This window comes from Orbicella faveolata, unplaced genomic scaffold, assembly GCF_042242905.1.
Source record: "Orbicella faveolata isolate gen_17 unplaced genomic scaffold, um_ofav_v1 contig_2, whole genome shotgun sequence".
NCBI classification, from domain to species: Eukaryota; Metazoa; Cnidaria; class Anthozoa; order Scleractinia; family Merulinidae; genus Orbicella; species Orbicella faveolata.
Window position 1 is genome coordinate 16531566 of NW_028301547.1, and position 13958 is coordinate 16545523.

General features: G+C 39.3%; 2 pseudogenes; both read right to left on the minus strand.

The window, feature by feature from the left end:
- Positions 1–367: 367 nt before the first annotated feature.
- Positions 368–2225, minus strand: LOC149112164 (uncharacterized; annotated as a pseudogene).
- Positions 2226–6352: 4127 nt separating this feature from the next.
- Positions 6353–10025, minus strand: LOC149112165 (uncharacterized; annotated as a pseudogene).
- Positions 10026–13958: the final 3933 nt, after the last annotated feature.

The following is a 13958-nucleotide window of genomic DNA, read 5'->3' on the forward strand; positions in this document are numbered from 1 at the left end:
GTCGTAAAACCAAAATCAAACCAATTACTTACCAATTAGACTACTCAGCCAATCTCAAACCGTAGTAAAACCAAAACCAAAACCAAAGTAATTGTCTAATTACTTTCGACACTTAATTGAAAACCGCTCTATTACTATTATTACTAACAATTAAAATACATTGGCCAACACAGTCAATGCGACATACGCGCGGCGCATGATGGGAATGTTGAATGTAACACCGTCCAATATACAACGGCTCTCCTGTATTCTGATTGGCTGTATTTTCTATGGCATGTTATAAATCGTAATATTTGAGTTATGCTCTCATACAACAGCAAAAGGACTTTAAAGTTCTCTCGCGGGCTTAGATTCTCCCTTACTTAAGAGACATTCCAGGCTTGGGACGCACCAGTACGCTGAGACGTTTTGCGTCTGGTTAACTGTTTACTAACAATTTCAAGCCCATTAACAACCAGAATCACGGTTCTCTGTAGTCAGCCGTGTGCCGGTACCGTTCGGATTGAGCAGCTTCCAGATCTTTTCGAACCCTAGCTTTAACAAAAGGGCATATCACAAGGCGGATTTAAGGGCTCTTTAAAGCGCGCATGTGCCATGTCTAAAAGATTTGAACTAAACCATAGTCCTGAAAACATAGTAGTTACAAATGCCATTAAAGTATGTCTTCCATCTTCTTTGCCAAACAGCCATTACAGCTATATTCTGATAACGAGTCTCGATCGCTAGAGAGAGGCTGGTGAAAAACCACTCGATCACCAATTGAACTGAAGTCGTCATAACAAAAGACTGTAGCAGTTCTAAAAGGGACTCGTCTTTTAAGTATACATATTGATACAAGTACAATAATCCGTTAACAAACACTATAACAGTTGATTCATACAACATGCTCATGATAGCGATATCAGCCATAAGTCTCTCACGGCGAGGAGTACAAAAACTTCCCCAAGGAGCTGACGTCCGTTTGCAAATCACATGACAAATGTGATCAATCACAACCATGGAACTTCGTTCTATAACTTCTGTAGCGCCGTGAATCAATCCAAGAACAGCCATGGATTGTAAACTGTCAAGATCTGCTTGCAACACTCGGAACATAATCGCTGAGGCACAATACAATGGCGCTAACAAGACACACGAATATCCCGGATGCATAATACTCCCTAGCCGTTGAACAACTATTCGTGAGATTACTTTAAATAGGACTCCAATGAGAGGAGCGAAGAGTGCGATTACCAGGCGCAGTACACTTTCCTCACTTTGCTTGTTATACAGTGGGTAAATTATGGAGACCACGGCAACGGAAATGATTACAATAGAACAGAAGGGAACTGTCATTTGCAAACCCAAGGTAATCTTCTGTCTCCATGTCCGTAGCAGACGGAAGTGACTCGTTAGCAGATAGGTTTGCCCACAGACACTCAAAAAAAATAAAACATTGAGAGGAAGTTTTTGCAAAGTCGAAAGCTTTGAATGAGATATTCCCAGACCTTGTAGAGCAACTCGATAAGTTGTGTCCAAGAAATATGCGAGGCAAACAACCAGGATAAGTTTTCGTTTGATCCCCGTTAACTGGTGTGCGCGAAGAAGAAATAAGGTGTATACAAAGAACAAGATGTAAAGAAAAACACAAGCGACTGCAGCAGAAATTGATCTCATCCATTGGACTTTTACTGGAATGGACTTCTTTGGGGAAAATTCCCAGTTGTTTATAGTTTTAAAACATAGATAGTAGATCAACATGTATACTGACCCAATGATGGTGGCAGTTAGTAGAGAAATCAAAGCTCCAATGTACATTGATTTACAAACCGTTCTGAGAGCGGACGGTCTGAGTCGCTTCCAAGCCATTGCTCTATCTTCATCTTGTTGATCTTGTTGATCTGCTTTTTCGTTCTCTTCTGGTAAACTTGGGTCTATAAGGCTTGCATTAATTCTGCTGGATCTTATGAAGTTTAAAGTTGTGGCTTCTCTGTCCCTGTATTCTTGATAAATACACCCTTCATCAGGATCTCCGTGACGATACCATTTTTGACCTTTGCTTTCTAGGGGACTGTAGCCAAACAACTCTGCCGTGTATTCTGGTTCTTGTGGGTTGTAGTGCTCTGTGACTCCTCGTGTAAAACTGAACACGATATGACCAAACACATCTATCAGTATACTGCTGCTCATTCCAACTCAGAGACTCGATCAAAGGTAATAATTTTAATTTGGTCTAAGGTAAAAAAAAAAAACCTTAGCCGTAGGATGTGACCTGTTCGGTTTCTATATTTCCCCCTCATTTCCTCCTCATGTGATCAGTTTCGACTCGAAAGTAATGTAAAAGACGCAGTGACGTTAGCTAAATCAATAAGAAAGTGTTGGCGATTCTTGCGATTCTTAAAGTTGCCTTCTTGAATCTTTAGCGGTTTCTTTCGTACTACACATTTCTTCCAAAGTATATTAATGCATACTTTCGTTTGACTTGCTAGTGCGAAGATTCGTAAGTGATGTCAGCTGAAACGCCCCGCGCACTCGAAATAAAACACCCAAAAAAAAAGTCATGCAAGGAAGGGTGACTAAAAAAAACTCGTGCAAAGAAAGGTAAAGTCTGCATGCGAGCCAAGTGGCCCATCAGGCCGGAGCTTATCCCGGTTTCCGTAGCATGAAGCGACTAGGAGTATTTCTACTCCCCCCTGGATGGGATGCTAGTCCATCGCAGGGTTACCCCCAGCATTAAGTTCGCCGGTACCCATTTATACACCTGGGTGGAGAGAGGGCCTGTGAGAGTAAAGTGTCTTGCCCAGGAACACAACACAATGACCCCGGCCAGGGCTCGAACCCGGACCGCTCGATCCGGAGACGAGCGCACTAACCATGAGGCCACCGCGCCTCCCACAAAGAAAAAGTGCAAAGAAAAAGTGAAGAAAAAAGGATTCCTGCAGAGTGATTTGCACTGTCGAATTTACAAACTGTACTCGCCTGAGGGGCACCTTGGCAACCCCTTTACACTGCATTTTTGATTTCTTGGTACTGGTGGCCTTGATAGATTATGCTAGTAAAAGTAGCATATTTTGCTGGTAGTGCTGCCCTTTTTCAGGCCAAATTATGCTAAAATTATGCTCGTTTTTCCAAATTATGCCACTTTTTTTAAAATTATGCTCTTTGAATAAATTGCAAATAGGTCCAAAAATAAATTTCTATTAGAAGCCGTTGATCTACAAGAAAGAAACGGAACAAATACCACATTGAAATTCAAATAAACACACACTAGTACTAGTCTATACTTTTATGTAGCTTATCTGTGATTGTTATATTGCAGCATTACACTTGCTTGCAAGTAGTCAGAAAGTGCACTGTCTTGCTGCTCATGGAAAGACGCCGAAAGCAGGCTAAAAACTCTTTCTCCAGCAGTAGACGAAGGTCAGTAAACAAGCAAGACTTTCTTGACTGCAGAAAACCAATTAGGAAGCCTCTCTTCGGGGACCTTCCACCACTCAACGTTTCTTCCCTCGTATTTAATAGCCACATCCTCAGTAGCAGCAATTTTGTAGCCTTGCCTAATGATAGGTACTGAGACCGACATGGTTTACGATGTCACTTCCGGTTTCGCTGCATCCCAGGCTCTAGTTCCCGGGATCAGTGAACTGCAAATGTACTAATTGTACTAAAACATTAAACTTTGAATAACGTCAGCAAGTGCTTGGGACTTGAAATCAAAAATGATCAAATTATAGGATCAAAAAGGATTCGATAACTATCAAACTATGCGAATTACACTAGCAGTGTTAATTTTTTAAAAAATGGGAAAAATTACGCCAGTTTGCTCAAATTATACTAAAAATTATCCTAGCACAGTCTATAAAAGCCTAGTGGGATCCCCATTCAACTGAGTGGTTTTCTCTATAATTAGGAAAACGGCATTTTGCCCTTTCAAGGCTGATACATTTTGTGCGTAGCAACCTCATCATGGACACTTGTTAAGTAGCCAAACATCCTTGCACAAAAACCCTTACGCATAACCATGGCTTAAAAGTGATAAGAAAAGAAGACCATGTACTATATATATAAACAGCTATCCTGCTTGATTCATTTGCAGTTAAGCAAGTCTATACCGTGTTTTGAAAGCCTCGACATATAGGAGTGATTTCGCAACTGACATGAATAAATGACGATTGTGGACACACATTTGCACACCCATGGCGAACCGTAACACTAGTACTTCCCCGTTGGACAAACGTCGTAATCAAAGGCAATCATGAACTGATGCGTTCAGTATGGGCTTTTTTAATCTATTTTAAATCTTTGACAAAGTAAACGACGCATTATCATTCAAGTCCAATCGATACATTAAATTTATTGGCTAAAACTCGTGGAAAACGCACCAAAGAAACGCGTCAATTTTGCAAAATCTTTTGGGGGGAGGGGATGGGGAAGCATGCCCCAAGAACTTCCTAGTGGAATATGCCTTTTCCCTCCATGTTTGTTAGTGGACGGCTAGTCACAATGTATCCTAGCTAAAACCTTGATTCAATGCATGCCAGGAATGAATTTTATTACAAGGGGAATGAATCAATTAAGTTTATATTTCCCTTAACATCAAAAAAAAAAAAAAAAAAAAAAAAAAAAATAATAATAATAATAATAATAATAATAATAATAATAATAATAATAATAATAAAAAAAGATGCAATGCAGCCCCATCAGTTAGGCAACAGTTCCTAAATGTTTCTGATACTTGGTTATGTTTCCCCTGGAGTATACTTTGGACAGGAAAGCAAAACGGAAGTGTGAAAGAAAAAATACTTGTTGCCTGTTTTAGGCAATCAGATTGTGGCGAGAGTCAAGATTAAGATTGCGACAGCAAAATATCGTGCAGGGGACTTGACTCCCAAAAAAGAATCCTGCAGAGGCAGTGAAGGTGCAAAAGATTTCCTGCAAGCTGAAGACCTCCTATTCCCCCCCCCCCCCCTCCCCCACCCCATTATCACTTAACTAATGGTGGGTCACTAACGTTTTGTTCTCAAATCTGTCAACGTGTCTGAACCGAAACACTCAATTAAAATCACCGATGGTTTCGATTGCTCATCCGTCTTGCAATGTAATCATGAGCGTAACTTGCACGCTGTGTATAATGATATCAAGCTTTACGTTGGTGTGACGGGGAGAAGAATTAGGCCATGTTTAACTTAAATCTATCCAGGACGACCCTTAAACACGACAAGAATCTCGGCAACTGTCTAGTTAAAGCCGGGGGGGAGCTGCTGCCTTATATGGGCTATATAGGTATATGCGGCCCCAAAGGGTATGGTTTTTCGGCCGTTTTGGTCATAAATAGGGTATAGACTTTAGCTGATTTTGGTCATAAATAGGGTATGGTTTTTGCACTCTAGCCTTCATATGGGTAAGCTTTTAAGAAGAAACCACTTTTTCATCATTATCGAAAAGAAAAACAACAAAAGCCCTTCACAAATTATGTTTATTTTAGCTTAACATTGGTCTGAACTAGGGAACCAATCATAACGTAGGTCTGAAACAGGGTTTTGATTTAAGGGTCAGGTCATAAATAGGGTTTCGAATTTTTGGTCAGGTCATAAATAGGGTAGGGAATATCGCAGATTTTGGTCATAAATAGGGTAAGGGTTTTGGGAAGCGGGCCGCACACCCCCACTCAATTTTCTGGAAATATCCCCCCCCCCCCCCCCCGAGTCAAAGTTCTCGCAAAGCTGAAGAATAGCCAGAAACGTCATTTTAAAAGCTCTCGCGTGCGTGATGTAACATTTCTCGCTTTCTTGTGAAATCTATCAACGTGTCCGGTTCGATATATTCAATCAAAGTTACCGATGCTTTCGATTGCACATCCATCTTGCAATGTAATCTACTGCATAAGCTTGCACTCTAGCTGTAGAAAATGCTTTACATTAGTGAGACGGAATGAAGACTAACGTATCCACCTTCAATGTCCTCATGATCAACCCTGATCATGAGAATATGTCGAAAACGTTGGGTTTTACAATAAATTTTCATTTCCAGTTGTCAGCGTCATACATATAAATTAACCTTCACAATCATTTACTACTTTCGAAAATGACAAGAGTTTTTAGTTTCTCGGAATTTTTTAAAATGTCTAGCGCTCTGATGTCAACGTTTCGAAACCGTTACAAACTCTGGCCGACTCCTTATGTGCTCTATCCATACATTATATTACATGCTTGTATACAATGAAGACATAATTTACACATACGGTTACACATGCAGTCACTCCGTTACAGGCCTGGCTCCATGAATAGGATCGTATCCAAACACTCAAACGGATATCTATACTTTTATTGTAGCAGGGCAATTATTTTCACAAAAACTCTCAAACAAATACACCTTTCAGTAATAATTTTTAAACACTTTATTTACAGAGATAATTGAATTACTCAGTTACCAAAGACAATTTCAAATAATCAACAAGTTAGCTTAAAGGAAAATAATGATACTGATATGATATTATACACACTACGATCGCTTAGACAATATTTAAAAGCAATAGAAAGGCAAGCAAATAGAGTCACCCAGCAGCGTAATCTTTGTTTCCAATATTTGCACATAAGCATGAGCACTTCATTTACTGACCGAGCTACAAAAATATCAACTCTGACTATTGAAAGGTCCTGGCATAACACACTACAACAAGGAATTGGTCAGAACACTTATTCAAACTATGCTTTAATTTTTAAGGCAATCGCAGAGCTCATTAAAAGCAAAACCAAAAGAAATCATTTATTTACAAATTCAGTCCAAACTTTTTTAAAGCCATTATTTTTCTAAGCGATTTTTCTAAGGTAAAAAGTTTAAGGACCCATTAACCGATTCATGCGCGCGCTCGCGCGCGTTGCTAAGGAGGTGAAATTTCACTTCCGGTCACTTACGTCAGCCTGAGCACGGAAAATAAAAACAACTCAAAAGCTTGCAAATTCGCATACATTTTAGATGTTTTTCTTTGTGTTTCACAAAATGCAAAGTAAAAAAAGTACAAGCAAAGACAAAATAAGAGAAAGACAGAAAAACAAGAGCAATAGAAAGAGAAAAACTAACTCCGCGTAGCTTTGTGTGAGCTTACCGAAGTGCGCTGGCAGTGTAAATTGCGCACGCGCTGATAGGGTAACTTGCAATAGATATCGGGCGCACTTCCGGTGTCTTTAAATGCTAAAGGAAACGCGGTTTTTCATTAAATCCAGCCTTTTTCGACGAATTTCGATTAAAGCCAACGTTGGCAACATAGCTATACATTCCTTTTTCGAAATCATGCTTTTTTGAGAAAATTACGAATTTTTCAATATTTTGAAATGCTCTCAAAATCTGACCTTTTAGAAATGAAACAAAATCGATGCATGGCGTAATGCGGATTTAAATTAAAATATTAAATCAATGAAAAAAATCCCGAGAAAGTAATTTGGCTGGGAGCCTTTGCATTTTTTCTGTGTTAGTCACATGACCAAGGGCGTGGCCTGATGACGTCATCACTAGTGTTACTGGTCATGAAAAAGTTGAAACACATGAAATAACTCTGAAGTAACTAAAAATGAGGAGGTTAGATGAGACTGAATTTCCTTATCAACGGCTCGAAAAGATCGGTTAATGGGCCCTTAATACATTGTAATAAGTAGAAAAATAATCAGGAATCGTTATTTGAGTAAATTTTGGTTGGAATTGTACCAAAAAATAGATTCTTCCCCCGAAATGAGCCAAGCTAATGACGTAGCAGAACGCCGAGCCGTTTAGTGTGTGATTTGCTTTTACTCCACTAATGGCACGAAAATACAATCCATTGGAAGGCTACAACCAGTATCACGGATCTTTGTGGTCAGCAGTGTGACACTGTTCGGTTAGAGTGGCTTGCCGCTCAAAGTCTTTGTGATTTCCAGTTTTAAGCAAACGGCATTTTACAAGGCTGATTTGAGGGCGCTTCAGAACGCTCATGCGCCATGTGTAAAAAGTTTACGCTAACCCATGGGGCTGATGAAATAGTAACTAAAACTGCCACTGTAATGTGTCTTTTCCATCTTCTTTGCCAAACAGCCATGACAGCTATATTCTGATAGCGAGTCTCTATCGCTAGAGAGACGCTAGTGAAAAGCCACTCGATCACCAGTTGAACTGAAGTTGTCATAGCAAAAGACTGTAAAAGTTCTAAGAGTGAATCGTCTTTTAAGAACATATATTGATACAAATACAAAACGCCGTTCATAGACACTATAGCAGTTGATTCATACAACATGCTCATGATTGTGATATCAGCCATTAGTCTCTCACGGCGAGGAGTACGAAAACTTCCCCAAGGAGCTGATGCTCTTTTGCAAATCACATGACAAATGTGATCAATCACAACCATTGTGCTTCGTTCTATGACTTCTGTAGCGCCGTGAATCAATCCAAGAACAGCCATGGATTGTAAACTGTCAAGATCTGCTTGCAACACACGGAACATAATCGCTGAATGACAATACAATGGCGCTAACAAGACACACGCATATCCCGGATGGGTAATGCTCTCTTGCTGCTGAACAAAAATTCGTGAGATTACTTTAAATAAGACTCCAATGAGAGGAGCGAAGAATGCGATTACCAGGCGTAGAACACTTTCCTTACTTTGCTTGTTATAAAGTGGGTAAATAATACATTTCACAGCATCGGCAAGAATTATAATAGATCCGTAGGGAACTGTCATTTGTAAAAACAAAGCCATCTTCTCTCTCCTTGTCCGTCGCTGACGGAAGTGATTCGTTAGAAGATAAGCTTGCCAACATACACCCATAAAAAACAAAACATAGAGTGGAAGTTTTTGCAAAGTCGAAAGCTTGGAATGAGATATTCCCAGGCCTTGTAGAACCACTCGATAGCTTGTGTCCAAGAAATATGCGAGGCAAGCAACCAGGATCAATTTTGCTTTCACCCCCATTAACTGATGTGGGCGAAAAAGAAATAAGGTGCATAAAAAAACGAAGCGTATAGAAAACCAGAGGCGATTGCACCAGCGATTAATCTCATCCATTGGACGTTTACTGGAATGGACATCTTTGGGAGAAATTCACAGTTGTTTATAGTTTTATCACACAAATACGAGATCAACAAGTGTACTGAACCTATGATTGTGGCAGTTAGTAAAGAAATTAAAGCTCCATTGTACATTGATTTACAAACCGTTCTGAGAGCGGACGGTCTGAGTTGCTTCCAAGCCATTGCTCTATCTTCATCTTGCTGATCTTCTTGTGTTTCTTCGTTCTCTTCTGGTAAACTTGCGTCTGTAAGGCTTGCATTAATTCTGCTGGATCTTATGAAGTCTAAAGTTGTGGCTTCTCTGTCGCTGTATTCTTGATAAATACACTCCTCATTAGGATCTCCGTGACGATACCATTCATGGCCTGCCCTTTCTAGAGGACTGTAGCCAAAAGACTCTGCTGTGTATTCAGGTTCTTGTGGGTTGTAGTGCTCTGTCACTCCTCGTGTAAAACTGAACACGATATGACCAAACACCTCTATCAGTGTTCTGCTACTCATTGCTCCTCAGAGACTCGAGCCGGATAAATGCTATAAATAATGAACTTCGTCCAAAGTGAGAAAAAATTACCAGTGCAGGATGTAACATGTTCGTCTTATTTACTCCCCCTCATTTCCGCCTCATGTGATCAGTTTCGATTCGAAAGTGATATGAAAGACATCATCGTGGTATCAGCTAAATTCATAAGAAAGTGTAAGTTAGCGAGTACATGTATACTTCAGTTGACTTGCTATCGCACCTCGATCAATGTGTTGCTACTCATTGTGTTTGGTTAGGAGATCATGCAGTTGAACAGATATTTTAAAACCCAAGGAGTAGATTTGTCAGTTCAGGAGCCCGTTTCCTAACCGACACTTGGTTAGTGATGGTCTTAGGAATAGAACAAGCAGCTTAAATGAAATTCGGTGACAATCGCAGTTGACAAACTATGTCTTCCTGTGTTATTTGTTTCAGTATCGTTCCAATCCTTTTGTGGAGAAACCAGCGGGCCGTATCACTGTTGTGTCTGTCGTGTCTTGTGTAGTTATACTTTCGAATATTCACTTTTAATAAAGCGGGCTTTTGTGACAAACTATGTCTTCCTGTGTTATTTATTTCAGTATCGTTCCAATCCTTTTGTGGAGAAACCAGCGGGCCGTATCACTGTTGTGTCTGTTGTGTCTTGTGTAGTTATACTTTCGAATATTCACTTTTAATAAAGCGGGCTTTTGTGTTCCGCCTGTTAATTAAACAAGTACGAAAACCCTCAATTTTCGACTTTAAAAGCTAAGAAAAAGCATTTATACCAATAATGATCAATTTATTAGCAATTAATGTTAGGGTTTTTTATTCGGCAAATCATAGAGTATGCATTTTCTTGCGAGTCTAGAAAGTCGTTTTCACACAAAGTAAAGCCCGGTCTTCGTGTGTGCTACATTCAAAATTTCCAGCCAAAAAACTGGAATTTAATTTGTCGATCTGATAGCATGATAACTTGGAATGAATGGTTAAGCAAAAGGAACTGTCTTTCCAAAGTGCGCTCAAACACCTGTCAATGTTTCGAACTTGGCTGCATTTCTGTCAGTCGCTAAATTAAAGTCCGTCTAGGTCTCGACCCGTGCGTCCAAGGATCGAAACTTATCTTTCTTTTCAGTTTTTTCTAGCTTTCGTTCAAGCATGATGAGCAATTTTGCCTCATGTAAAACTTAACACAGTGAACCCTGATCATGAGCAACTTCATCAGCGTGTTACTCGTGTCCGGCTGGTTTAATAAAAAATATTGGAAGTCACGGTTTGAAGTTTTCAAAGTGGATTGACTGTACCCACAACAACTATACTTACTCTTACGTTTAGCTGAATAACTCAATGATTCCGGGATTCAAAAACGTTTTTTAAAAACTTATGGTCATCAACTTTGAAACCGCTATCTTTCAGGTGAAGTTGACGTGACTTACAAAGTACATGAAATGTTGAACTATAAGTTATCCTTTTAGGCGATATTCGTTCGTAGCTTCCTTTGTCACGTAAAATCATATTTATCATTTTGAAAAACTATTTGATTAGCATTCAGCTTACGAAGTTTCGATCAGTATCGAAGCTGTGAATAATAAAGAATCGCTTCATGCTTGTCGTTTCTACTTAGCCTGCTTCAGTCAAATTTTGTCTCGATGCAGTAGGAGTTTGTTGAGCCCGAGAGAGGCACTGGGGAAAACTGGGTCAGGAGACTTATGATATGATCAGCTACCTGTTTGAACTAAGAACTTCAGTGCCGGCTAAGATGGACAGGTATAGACATGCGGCTCTAGATCTGGAGACGTAAATGAGCGTAGCCAAGAGTAAATCTAGATTTTCGAGTGCTCTTTAAACTTTCAAGTGTATCTATAACTCGATATAAATCCAGTTATCAACGTGAAGAATCCGGCCTTTGAGTAACAATATCTCATGACAGTGACAAGTGAAAAGCTCGGTATATTACATATATAAGCAAAAAAAATCAACAAGTTGGCTAAAAAGAAACTAATGGTAGTGATATTATGTTTGATACTATAATCGCATGGCAATATTTACAAATGTAAAACCAGCAGATAAATAGAGTCCGCCAACAGGGTAATCATTGTTTACAATATTTGCACATAAGCATGATTATTTCATTTACTGGTGACCGAGCTACAAAAATATCAGTTCTTAATATAGAAAGGGCGCGACGCTTGTCGAAACTTGGTTTTTTTAAGCCAATCGCAGAACTCAGCCAAAGCAAAACCAAAACAAATAATCCCTTTACAAAGTCATTCTTAACTTTTCTAAAGCCACTGATTTAAAATTAATCAAATAACAATAACAGCTTTATTGAAGAGTCAATGTATTTAGTATTAACTACCAATTGGGAATACAACAACAACACCAACAAAGTTAAAATTATTTACAATTAAAAAAGTAAAAAAAAAAGAAGTGTATATACAATCAATCTGCAAAAATGCATGTATAAGTAGTACATGAAAACGGTAGGCATATTATAGGTGGTCTTTAAGAATTACAGAGGTTACAACAAATATTGTTGTTGTACAGAAATGACGTGAGGTCTTTTTTCCTAATGTTCTTTTTGAATGATTCGATATCCAGAGAGCCTTACAATTTATTATCTAGTTTCGACCATATGCGCGGTCCTTGATATCTAAGAGAATGTTTTCAATAGTTTATAGTATTAAAAGTAGGGATATCAAAATCACTATTTCTAAGTGAATAACTAGTTTCTTTCTTCTTATATAGTTCGTTAACAATACTCGGCCCAAGGCCATATTTTACTTTGTATATTTAAAATTGCTATTTTAGCCTAAAGTACACCGAACTAAGGATCATACTAGGAAACACCCCATCAGAAAAGTCACACTAAAAGCCGGCGTATTTCTCTAACTCGACTTGAAAGACAGAAATAGCACGAGGTCTTAACGTGGTGGTCGCATGGGAAACTAGAATTTACATTTTGGTACTCGAAATAAACGACCAACTTTTCGTTAGTTTTTTTTTTTTTTAGTCTAAGAGTAACAAATAACATTTTCTTGGTGTTTCTACTGAGTTATAGAAACACTTGTGAAAGCTTGAGAGAACCGTAGAAACACTTAAAGGCTTGTCACCTGTCCCATGATTCTGACCTAGACAGTATTTCTCAGGCTTGATCTGCAGGAACGTTTCTGTTAAACCTCTCACACTTAACATGGCACTAAATACAGAACAAGCTTTAAGAGACAGCCACCATCAAGGCGATTCTGCTGTATGTTTGGTCCAAGCTGTGTTAAATTACGACTGAGAGGTTTTAATAATAGTTATGCAATGCTCTCTCGTGTTATTAACAATTATAATCCATCAAATGTTTTCGCTCCCGCGCGATTGGTCTAAATGCGTCACGTGACTGAATATTCTACAGCAAAAATTGGGAAATGTCCGAGTGATATTCCCTAATTTTCAAAACCGCAGGTGTTGCGAAAAACATCTGAAGGATAAGATACACAATAGACCCCATTTGAGGCGAAAATATGCTCGTATATTTGCTCTTGGACATGATCTTTTCCTCAAAACTCACAGTTTTCTTTCACACTTTTCAAAAATTACACTTTTCTTCCCGTCGTTTTCGCTTCTCGGAACAGCTAATTTTGGCGGACAAATATCCGAGAATATTTTCGTATGAAATGGAGGCTATTGTTTATTTATTCCACGAGCGCGCGTTGGATTTGAGATGGAAAGTAGCCAACGAGGCACCTAGCGCCGAGTTGGCTGTAATTATCTCATATCCAACAAGCGCGAGTGGAATAATTGTCAGTAACTGAAAACGCTCCAGTAATACAGAAAACTAATCTGAAATAAAAACGCCCAAAATAATCACGCGTATACGTACGCTTATCATATTTGTAGAGCACGGTGTAATAAGCACTTAATGACTAGACTACGAGCAGTCCCTCTTTCGCTTAGTCCGTAGTGGGTGACGCGAAAGAAAACCGCGAGAAAAAAATGGCTGCGCGAAATCCTGGGGGCGAGGAGCGCGCGAAAGGAGGGACTACCACCGGCACCTAAGCCCAAGAGTTTGCCCTTTCACGGGCGAGTGATTTTTCGGTGTAGGATTTCTCATCTTGACGTCCTCTTATTAACCGCGCGGCCATGGGCCGAGCGCGGTTCTAGGTTTACCCGTGGTTTATTATTTTTTTTTGTATTTTTTTTGTCGGTGACAAGACGCAGACCTCCGCTCGGCCAAACTTTGAGTCACGCAACGTGTGATGTTTTTCCGCCAGAAGCTGTTAAAACATAAACACACGAACAATTTTACGGATATTGTTTTCTTTTTTGTGGGTAAAATATATTTTCTTTTCGCTTTATCAAAGCGTTGGATTTAAAGGGAAAAATAAATACGCTGAAAAAAGGTATTACGTCAGCCATGGAATGCGCTGACGTTGCAGCTTTCACTTTC